The sequence below is a fragment of the Cygnus atratus genome, chromosome 4 (genome assembly GCF_013377495.2).
Source record: "Cygnus atratus isolate AKBS03 ecotype Queensland, Australia chromosome 4, CAtr_DNAZoo_HiC_assembly, whole genome shotgun sequence".
NCBI lineage: Eukaryota > Metazoa > Chordata > Aves > Anseriformes > Anatidae > Cygnus > Cygnus atratus.
In genome coordinates this window covers 68,868,098-68,880,173 of record NC_066365.1, presented here as the reverse complement: position 1 = coordinate 68,880,173, position 12,076 = coordinate 68,868,098, and positions in this window count along the sequence as shown.

Sequence of the window (12,076 nt, the reverse complement as noted above, 5' to 3'; positions counted from 1 at the left end):
AATAAGGGGGGGGGAGAAAGAGGCCGGGGAAGGGCGGCACTGTAATAATAAGAGGCTGCGAGTTTAATTAACAAAATTTCTGTATGGGGCACTCTATTTTTAAAAGTCTTTCTAATGCTGTACATTTCTCCTGGAGCCGAAATCATGTACTGTTGGTTGGGGTTTTTGTATAGTGTACAGAAATTGGCGGAATATTTTCTTGCTGCTTTTGGTGATTTATTAACCTAAGGAAAATAGACGAATATAAAGTGTTAGCGAAAGTGAAAGGGAAAAAAAAGAAAAAAACACAAAACAGTTTGTGCCTTTTTTAGTTTATTTTTCTGTTGCTATATAATCACTGCACTAAAACCTTTCCGGGGGGGGGTGGAAATAACTAGTCTCTTAATAAGGGAGGAATGCATAAAGCCTAAATTGAGCGTTAATTTTTTATTGGGGTATTTAATTAAAAGAATGATGCTGGTTTTATTTGATACCTGTGCCTTTGTAATGAAACCTCTATATCCTGTCCGAAAAGCCAAACCTGGAATAAATCCCACCAGATCCCACAGACACAGAAGTACCATCAGGTTACTGGGATTTCTTTCAAAAGGCATGAACTGTAGCTGGTGATTGCAGGACCTGCTTGTGATGCCCAGGAGAGAAGAGGCGCTGCCAAAAAGGTGGCCAGTTGCATTCCCCCACCCATACGCCAGGTCCCAGGGATGCGCTGAAGCGAGTCCTCGCCACTCGGCCACCTGCTGCTGAGCAGATTTCTTCCTGTAATGCTCACTTGTGCGGCTCTGTGACCTGTGTCTTTCTGGAAGAAATCCATCCCATTGCTCCCAGCTGGGTCCTGCACACCCAGTGTCCAGAGGGGAGGGCTGGCTGCTGCATCTGTGCTTTCCAAAGAAGACAGAGAAGGCTCGTCCTGAGAAGCTGCTGATCCTGCCCTGGCTGGGCTGGTTTTTACTGGGAAGCCCCCAGATGCCTGCGTGGTATCCCCGGGTGGCAGCAGAGGGATGGCTTGCAGGATGTCCAGAGTGCCCAGAGCTGCTGTCACCGGGAGGAGACAAGGCTGTGTGTAAAGGCATCACATAACGCTGCCGCTTCGTTCCCTGAACGTGGAACCAGCAATTCCTGCTCTTGGGCATGGCTCCGGCCATGCCAGGATCTGGCCAGCAGACCACGGTGCAGCTCATAATGCGATGTTCTGATGCTGAATTGGCTTTGGTGGATCTGTTTGTACCCTATGTCCCTTACAGGGTGCACCGATTCCACCGGCGCTGCATGGCGAAGTCAGACCCCGCTCTCTGCCTCAAGCACCGGCTTTGCAGCCCCCTGGCACCACCTTGCTCCTGGCGTGAGCATCACCTCCTGACTGTTCCCGTCCCAGTGCAGCAGCTGGGTGGTGCCAAGCAGCACAAAGTGCTCCTGGGAAGACCTGGACCTACTGCCTGAGCCTCCTGGAGAACCCATGGCCAGCTGTCATCTAATTCCAGCAGTAACTATCATCAGCAGATGAGAGGGGCGGCTCCTAACAAATTTTGGTGGTTCCTTTCCAAGCATAGCGAGGGGAAGAGTAGCGCATCCCTCATAAACCTGGGTTGGGTTTGGCCTCACGTGGTGAACGTGATGGGCACTGGGATGGCCTCAGGCTCAGGTGGAGGTGCTGGAGGTGTGCAGGAACGTCCCCCCGCTGTGCCAAACGCCTGCTTTCACCTTGCTGTGCCCCTGGGCTGCTGCAGCTTACTGCCCTCACATCGCGTGCTGCATGGTCCCACCGCCAGCTGTCTCCTTGGCATCGCGGCCGTCCTGCTAATCCCCACGCAGCCGGCTCTGCCTGAGCAGCCTCTGCTCGGTGGCACTGGGCCAGAGCCACAGCTCACCCAGGAGAGCGCCTTGATGATGCTGAAGCCTCTTTCTTAAAAGATAAGGGGAAACTTTGCGTCGAAGTGGCTCAGGTCCACAGCCTTGGGGCTGCCCCAGGCGCTGAGCTCCCTGGGAGGTGAGTGGGGCTGTCCTGCACATCCCGAGCACACTGGCGTCCCAAGCAGATGTCATGTTTGATGAGCTCTGTGGGAAGCTCGGCTCCTGAACATAGCCAGGCCCGTGGTGCTGAGCAGTCGAAGCCACAAGGAAAGCGCTTTCTAACCTCACTCAAAACCCCTGAGCCGATGTTTGTCATAAATTCACGCCGTGTTCTCCCTCAAGCGAAGCAGGCAGCACCTGCAAGGTGCTTGGAAAAGGCAGGTGTGCTCCAGCTCTGCCCTGCTTGGATGGCCAGGGGGCTTGCAGGGCTCACCCCACAAGCAGTAGGGCAGCCCCAAGAAAGCCAGTGAGTCTCCTGAGGGTAGATTGCCCAAGGACACCGGGGTTTTGGAAAAACCCAGCCACGCGCACTGCTGAGCCCTTTCCATCCACCATGCGTGGCCGCTGCCTTTTCATTTGCCAGATTTCCTGGCTAAGGTGCAAATGGATAGAGAAGCGAGCGCAGGGATCCCAGAGCTGCCAAACATACGAGGGCAGGACCCAGCTCCAGTTACCTCTGAATTAACAATCTAATTTTAAATTTGCTGGGAGCCTGCGTTTCATTAGCACTGGTATAATGCTATTGGTATGCACTCTATTTAAAGCTTAATAAAGGCATTTTAATTCCAAGCTAACTGGAGTCTTGCGGTGGAATATACTGTACTGCATACAGAAAATGAATGGATGCAAGCTAGTAAATAAGCTTTAACATGCAAAAGGATCGTTTTCTTTCCTTTTTTTTGTTCTAAACTCCCTCAAAATATATCCACACAAAATCCTGAACAGCGGAACTGTGCGCTCTTGCATCCCTCAGTAATGGAGACTATGCACAGAGATTACTTTTTTATCGCCCACTGAAGAACTGCTGCCTGGACTCTCCTTGTGGGTACCTTTCATTGGAAACAGGAGGAGCTAGCGAATCATTCAAATAACAGCGAGTTTAGTTAAAACACAGTCTGGGTAAGACAGCGAGCTCTCAGGCAGCATTTGGAGGGCGATCGCTGTTGAGCATTGCTGCTCGGTGCTGGCTTTGTGTCACACGACGGTCAGCTGCGGGAGAGGGCAAGCTTTAACATCTAGGTAGTGGAAGATGGGCTTAGTGAGACCAAGAGCGTAGCAAATACCTAATGCAACTGTAAATTCATTTACAAGTAACACATTTCAATGCAGAAGCGGCTACTGCTATGTAAGCATAATGAGCATATGGCTAACATCGTTTTCAATTTCTTTTCCTCCAAAGCTTAGTCTTTTGACTTGTAATATGTATATTTGCTTTTTTATATATATATAAAAAAATATATATAATTAGGTTTAACAAAGCATCCATCGCTTTGTGAGTTGTACTTATGATTGTGCTGGGCTGTTAGCTTTAAGCAGTTTGTGTGCTTGTGTTATTTTATTAAAGCAAAAGTCTTCTCGAGACAAATGCAGTAAAGGTAAAAATAATAATTTTTTTTTTTTTGATAGTGTTAAGCAGATATGTGGTATGCATTTGGAAAAACGTCCAATGTCAGTTGAAACAAACCTGGGGCTAAATTGCTTACCAGAACTGCTCGCGTCCACGGCAGTGGCTCGTTGGTGCGTGGGTGCCGGGCTGAGCCCGCGCCCGTGCCGGATCCGGGATTGCCCTGGCCAGCCTCGGCCCTGCACCTCCTCTGTGTTGTGCCAGCCCAAAGTGAAATCAGTCTTGTGTCGTCCGTGTTCAGCACAGTGTGCACTGTACTTTGTAACGGGAAGCGGCTGCGAGTCCTCAAAGAAATACGAACCTATATTAAAACAGCAATAATTACCACTGCAAAGCAGGGGAGCGAAGCTGGGGAGAGGGGGTTTCCCCAGGGGGCTTGGCTGGGGGAGGCTGCTTGTCACGGGGGTTTCAAGGGTGAGTTATTGGGAATGGGATTTGTGGTGGGAGCCTGTCCACAGGTGGGAGAGAAAACGGTCACGGTCACACAGACGAGGGCGAGAATAACCCGGGGCTGCTCCCGCACCGGGGCGGAAAATAGAAGAAAGGAGCGCGCGTTTCCAAGGGAAGGAGATGGCAATTGGCACCGATGGGAACCGTAGGGGCTGGAGGTGCAGCCTTCATCCCCTGCTCCCAGCTCCCCCACGAGAGCGGTGTGTCCGTGTGTTCACATCTCCGTGCATCCGCGTGTCCGTGCGTCCGCGTGTCCGTGGGTGGTGTGGAGTGAGGCGCCGGGGTGAGCGAGGCGGAGCTACTCACGTTCTGTTCCTGATGGCCGCTGTAACTGTGAAAATTAACCAGACCTGCTGTGATAAATTTGGTTATATAAGGTTTATTTGGTTAATTTTTTATAAGTGAAAACTGAAAAGATGAAAGAGAATTGTAATATGAAAGCAACTGCTGTAAATAATGTACGAATGAATAAAATCTAAAACTTATGTCAGTTTTTTCCTAAACTGTATTGCTGTCAAGTTACTGACTCCGAGTCCGGAGCATGGGCAAATACCACTTGTTCCTGTTTTCATTGACAAATAGGACTAGTTCTGCGTGTGTGCCATGCGTGTCCTTGGGTTATACATATTATATAATTGAGCATTATCAGTGAGGATGTTTTTAGTGGTGGAGGCACATCGGTGGAGATTCCCCGAGCCACGCATTCCACTTCTCTTCCATACACCTTCATGTTGCATCCCCCTTCATGTTGGCGTGTTTTACATAAGGATTTAAGTCCCCTAGGACAAGGACCTCACCCCCAAGTCCTGCATTCCCAGGTGTGTGCCTTATGCTCTGAGATGAGATGGGATCACACAATCCCTTCCCCTGCTGCAGGCTCCCCAGTGCACCAACCAGCTGTAAGCACCTCCAAAAATGCCAAAGCAAACCAACAAAATAATTTCAGCCCAAGCTGTTCCCTACGCCATACCCGTGGCATCTCCTCAGTGGTTTGGTGCTCTCCCAGGACAAAGGAGGGAGGCTGAGGCTGGAGCTGGGCAGGTAGGACCATGGGTCTACAGGAAAACTAGTGCTGTGTAGTGGTAGTGGATGGGTCCCTTCACAAAGCTTTTTTATTTTATTTTATTTTATTTTTTCTGTATTGCAGCTATTTGCAATACAAGTGGCAAAAAAACAAAGCAAAGCAGCTTCTTTTTTCCTTTCCCATCATCTCAAGGTATGGTCACGCTCCTCTGGGAAGCAAAGACCTCGGAGAAAGCTTCCTGTTGAAATGGATTCCTCATCACCACCGCAGGATGTTTGCCCGGCTCCCTGAAGTCCTCGCAGCCCACAGCTTGGCATTGCACATACGTATTATTGCCAGGATACATTCAGACCCTGGCAGTCCTTGCCACCAAAGTTTTCCAGGTCGATCTTGCCTAAGAGATAAAACCCATAGCGACATCAACTCTGTCACTTAGCAGCAATAAAGTGTTGGATGACAACTAGTGGTATGGGAGGAAGATGGAGCTCAAAGGTTTCATGCTTATGGTCTGGTATGATAACACAACTTCCTCTAAAATCAGTCAGTTATGAAGAAATTAATCTATTAATTTATTTTAGATACTTTTTTTCCCTCTGTTTGACTGCATTTTCAGCTTCAATAAACCAAATTCAACACCTCAGGTCAGTTATAACAGAAGAGGAATGGGAGATTTATCTTCTCCTCATGTGGAGGTCCCAGGCAGCGTCAGATGAATCACGCTCTAGAAGTGCTCATTTCTCTCCGCTAATGACTAGTGCAGGGTGAGTCTAGACCAGCTCAGTGGTAGATGTCTACGCTATAAACACCCGAGGTGAGATCCTACCATGATGTCTAGCTAGAAAAGCTTAATTGCACCTGAGAACTTGGGGAAGCTGCAGGACAAAAAGTGCTTGCTTTATCTGCCAATATTCACCAGGGCTTTCAATGTAACTGATTGCATTCAGCCACCAAAACTTAAAGCTTTAATAGCGAAGAATTCTCCTGGAAATAATCTGAAATGGTTGTTAAAGAATCAAAGTTTTGGTGCTGGGGCAAAGACAAATTACTTGCAAAATCTTGTTTGGTTTACAATCTGGTCCCACTCCTGCTTTAGTTACTTGCATCATGGCTTCAGCTACTACACAGAAGTGTGAAAATCAATTGATCACCAATGATATTTATATTACAATCTAATTACTCTGCTAGATTTTTTTTTTCCTAAACAAGAGAGAACTGATAGAGTAGGAAAAGAAGAATAAAGAACTTGTTTATTTGGGTTTCTCAACAGAGAGGTAGGAGGGAGGGACAGAAGAAAGGAAGGTTACAGCAAACTGAATTATCTTTGACTCCTCTTTATTTGTTATCACTCAAATTTTGCCTTGCAGCAACCCTGAATAATAGCCATAAAACATAAGATAATTCTTTCAAATTAGATTCTTTAGGGACTACTTCAGTTTACATCTCATGGTTTTAGACGCTCCTATGACTTTCTAAGCTGAAGAGAGCTTGTTTCTCAGACACAGGAGAGGATCCTCTGTATGAATAATAGGGCTTCCAAGATAAATCTTTTGTTCTTTTGTGCTTGCTTCTTTGTGGAATGGTAAAGAAGAAGCAAAAAGCAAAGAAGAGAAAAAATTAAATGCCTAGTCTTACAGGCCCTGGCTTCTTGAGGCACTTTTTTAATGAACAGAAGAAAAAGCAAGGAGACAGAGGACTACAAAAATATGTAATTGTGCGCTAAGTAGACATTTTGGCAGAGCATCAAGGGGAAGCGGGAGAAGGTTCAGTAGTGAACCAGGCTTCACCACCAAATGGATCACGAGGAAGGCTGTTATCGTCATCGGCACCAAAGAGTGTTTGGGGAGAAGATGAGCAAATGGTTACAAATGCTTGTTCCTGTCCTTTGTCTAGCAGGTAAGGTGGAGAACCATTTGGTGTGGTGTCCCATCAGTGATGAGCTCCTCCGCCTGCTTTTAAAGGCTGGGAGGTCCCAGAGCTGCTGCATCCCAGATCAAGGGCAAGGTCAACCCTTCAGATCCAAGAGGATCGTCTGAAAATGAACTTAGGATTGGATGCACTCGCTCTCAGATGTGGATTTTCTTCTTTCTTTTTTACAGCCCTAGATGAGCCTCTATCCAAGAGGGTAGTCAATCCTGTTTAGACTGTTTTGGTCTGAGGAAAGCCCCCTGCACTGAAAAATGACCTCACGCTATGTGTAACACCTGCACAGATAATGGATAAATTTTTGCTCCTGCTCAGAAGGTGGTTGAGAGGAATGCAAAGCGGGAGACCTTGTGCCAAGCCTCTTAAAGCTGCAAGAATGACGTATACTGAGGGAGCAGGCTTATATCTGCCACTGTGGACGCCCTAAGGCAAGCCTTCTCCGGCTCACACTGATTGCACATAGGTAAATCCCATCAGGAATACACATAGACACAAATGCAGGGTAGCTAAGCAGTTCTTCCTTTCATTTTAGTGCAGTATGTTCAGCAAAACATCACCTGAAACAGCTTTGAGGTTAACAACAGAAAAGAATAAAACATTACATTTTTATTTGATTCTGCTTCACAGATATTGTAAAGATTAGCTTTCCTGTTCAAAATATTCTCTAATGCAAGAATGAGGCCTAAAACAGGCTTCTCATGATTGTTAGACTTGGCATGTGTGGCATCTAACAACTAATAAAGATATTTACATTTAAATAACAAAGTGGAAGGAAGGAAGGAAGGAAGGAAGGAAGGAAAAGGAAGAAAGAAAAAGAAAGAAAGAAAGAAAGAAAGAAATCACACTGAAAACTGGTTTCTAAAAATGTTTGAAATAGTTTGAAAACTTTCCAGTATCCATCATTCTACTTTGGCTCCCAGTCAGCAAAAACTTGTATGGCTGGCCCTTGGACATTAAACTGCAGCGAAAAATGTCTTTGATATGCTATTAAATTTTCAGAAGGCTGAGGGGGTTCTCACTGATGCTAACTCTGAGCTTCTTATCATTGCAATGTTAGTCTCCTAAATGTCACATCACCCCTATGATTACCACATGCGGACCCCTTCAGTCTGGCCACGGGGAAGACGACTGCAATTCCGGTTCATGTGTCAGGGCTGTGCAGTGTTCAGGAGGAGGATTCGAGATTTTGGGCATCCTGGCAAGATGCCCTCACTGTGACTTGCAGAAATACTGCGTTCAGTGAAGTTTGCTGGTTTTTCACTGTCATTCCAATAACAACACTTATTTTTGATAAGTGAGATCTCTATAAATACGTGATTGTGTTAGCTAAATGTAAGGACCTACTATCATTTGAGACACCTATGGTTAGGCAACTTGAACCAGGCTGTGTGCACAGCTTTGGGGAGCTAATAAGCTGGAGAGGCAAAGCAATATCGTTGTCTTCTCCCTTACTCTCAGGCTGAGTCATTTATGTTTATTATACATTGTGTTTGCATAGCAAATCTGAAGAAGTCACACAGATAGCTTGAGCACTTGTGAGATCTGTAGCCTAAAAAATGAATATCCTTTCCTGCAAAGGGATTGTTTGTCTTCCTAGAGTCTGGACATGTCTGAGATGCACAACTCAGTCACATGATTATCTACTGATTCCACAGCAGCCTTTTAATTAATTATCAGTGTCATGGCACTTCTGGTCTTAGGAATGGGCCCCGTCCATGCATAATTAAAAATAAAGATAGATTTCAATTGAACAAATAGTAGTGAAATGACCAGGGTAGGTGATAAAACAGCTCCTTTGTCATTCATTTAAGCAAAATTAATCCAAACACTTCCAAATGCTAATAAACTGCAAAATTATTCACTGAGATGGTTTGTTCCTTCATCATGTCACAGTGTCAAAGGATTTGTCACCAGCGCTTCCGCACAGATTTTCAGCATTTTTTGCATATGTAAAGAAGTCTTAAGGGAGACCAGCACAGGAGCTCGGGCCCTACAAAAAGCCATGTCAGATATGTAAGAGCTGTGGATTCACCATGCTCTGAACATGCTAACAAAGAATAAAATATCCAAATATAGCTATGAGTTTAATAAAGGCTGTAGATTTACACACTAGAGAAGCTGGAGAAGACCATTTCAGGCCACTCTGCTGCATCTGAGCCCCTGAGCTCCCAAATCCCTGCCACGAAGGAACTCGTGTTAAGAGCATGGGAGCACTTGCTGAAATTTGGTGTAGCAACTCCTTGCTAAGCTTACTGGGACATGAAGTTCTTTGAAGTAAGATACGTATCGCAGTGTTATTTTCCTAGTAAAATGTTTTAATTAAGGAAAGGCATTTATTTCCTACTCAGTTATTATTTCTGGGAACGCTACCAGGGTTAGACATTTAACTTGTAAATGCCATGTATTTTGTCAATCCTGCTCAGGCTAATAAAGCCTATTTATTACTTCTACCCACAAACTGTCCCAACTATGACAAGCCCAATGCTTCCAGGGGGTTATTTTGATTTCCAGCCCTCACATTTGTTTAAAAACAAGGGAATGAAAGATCTGCTGGGCCTAACACTGGAGTCCTTTGGGGTGGGCTGTCAGATGTCACTTGCAGTGCGGGTGCATCTCAGTCTAAAGAAAGCAAGAAAGGTAAGACCGTTTCCTACAAAACCTACCTGACACAGCCTGCCTTGGTAATTGCCTCCTGTGTGTGCCCGTGACTGCTGCCCCTGCCAGAGGCTGCCCTTTCACCGCCCTGTGCCACGCTGATGGAGTGAGAGGACTGCCTGGACAGTTCACAAGGAGCTGACCCCAAAATTCGGTTCTCTGTAAGCAAAAATCAGGAGCTATCCCAAGGAACGGAGCGAGGAGAAATGCCTCAGCCTTGAGGCAGTAAGGCATCTGGAAGGGGACAGGTACACCGACCCGGTGGCTCAGGTGAAATTTCAAACCTCAGGCAAGAAATCGTGCTGCGCTCCGAGGCACGCTCTGGAAGGGCTGCTGGAAGCAACCCCCTGTTGCAGTGTGGTTCTCTACACCTCCTGAGGATGCCAGGCAGGTTTTTGTAGCATAAAGGATGCTTGAGGGCTTTGGATTGCCCTCAAGCATCATTTGCACTGATGTCAGAGTTCAAAATTCTCAGCACCAAAGGGTTCAAACCCTTACTGTAATCTGATTAATTACAGGGAGCAGAAACACCTAGGCCTCTTTGTAGCATCCTCACTCTTTCCGAGTGCAGTCTCTTCCATGCCAACGTCCCTTAACCTCTCTTTTTCCTGCTGGACTCTCTCATATCATGAGTCTTTGGGGAAGGGAACCCACATTTTTTTCAATTGCCTATCAAGAAGGGTTTTCAAAACTGACTTTTAATGCCATAGCTTTATGAAGGTGACATGATGGTTTGCTTCGCCGTCTCTTCAAGGCTGGGAAAGGGAATATGTGCAGATCAAACACTTGGTCTACAACGTGGGGTTTATGTAGGCAGTGAGAGGATTTGGATTCCACAATTTCCCCACTATTACTAATGTGTTTAGCTGCATCACAATCAGGACAATACTTAAAGCTGGCAGATTTGGAAAAGAACATTTTGTATAAAAAGACTTCACTGTCACTGGGAAAAGAATGTCCTGAGGCTAAGAAACCCAAAACTGTCATTGGCAGCTGCTAGGTACTGAAGTATCAATGAGAAAAGGAGCAGGAGGTGGAGGGGGGAGTGAATAACACCTACTGCAAAAATAATCTATTGAAAGGACTGAAATATAAGAAAACTAGAAATTAGTTTTAAGGCACAGAGATCACACTGAAATAGCAGAAATGCTCACTCTTGAGTCAGAAGGCGATGGAGGGGGAGTGGGGCACACCTGTCTCTGCATTAGTGGGGAGCACGAAGAAGAAGGAGAGGGAGGATGGGTAATGCAGGAGTGATGCTGAAAGGGAAAAGCCTTGAAGCTCACTGGCAGAATATATGTATTTCACTAGGTTGTACCTATGGCAATTACACAGCTGCGAGTTAATTCTGCTTTGTTCTGATTTGCACACAATGACATTTAAAAGAGTGAAGCATTCCCTGGACTGATGCTCAGAACCAAAGTCTTCTACAGGGTACAGTAACTTGGAGGCCAGACAGCCGTGCTCTTTTCTTTTCTTCTGAGCTCAGTCTCTGGCAGAGCAAATATCGATTAGTTCATACGCGGTGGCCAACCCCAAGAGGGAGCACAGAGAGCTCCTCGGCAGAACATCCTGTAATCTGCTGGTTCGTGCATTCCTGTGGATGATGGATGTTGAAAGCCTTTCAGGGAGAAAGGTTTCCTACACTTTGCAGATAAAAGGACAGGAGCAGCAGCAGCATCCATTGCTCTAGCTGCCTTTTGAAGGAAGGAACTGCCTCCTCCGTGCCAGAAGGAAAATCCATGAATATTAAACACCAGGCGGCGAGTCCCAGAAGAATGCACTTAAATCCCAGAGGCACAATTTCCTGTCCATAGATTTTTAATTTTATTATTATTTTGGTGTTTTTTTTTGTTGTTTGTTTTGTTTTTGTTTTTCCACAGGCTACTTAGGTATTCAGAGGGCTGCCAAACACAGGCTAGTTCTTCAGCGTTTTATGGCGTGCTAAGTGTATATTTGATCCGAAAAATGCTCCGTGACACCAACAGTCTGCCAGCTCCGGCTGCTCCTGCCAGGCTGAGTAATGCTGAGTAATCCTGATATTAAAAGCTGATGAAAAGAGGGGTCAAGAGTTCATTTGACCCAAGCTGGACTTCTAGATAAGCAAAGATAAATTGCCCAGCTCAATAGGTTATTTACAAACTGGAACAGCTCCCTGTGTGGCAAGGACATGCACACCGAGGCCATGAGCAGGAAATGGAGAACAGGGTTTGTGCTGGGGGGGGCTACATAAATACAGTTTGTGGCCAGCTAAAAGGGAATGAAGCACAGCATTGCACGCACAGGTAGCAGAAATGAATACAGTTCAGATTCTGCCAGCCAGGCCTTGCTGGCTTTCAGAGGATCTGTCCTGGTGCTCACCCTTGGGTAAGTCATGGGCGTGTGGCTTTGCTATTTCCCTACTCCCAAATAAAGAGACAGCAATAGTTCTGCTATTGAATAGAGCTTTCAGATAGGAAACATTTACTGTTTCTGGGTGAAAGGACAAAAAATCAACACACAGATGTCTCACAGTGATGCTGTGAGTTCTACCAGACAGTTATATACCAGTT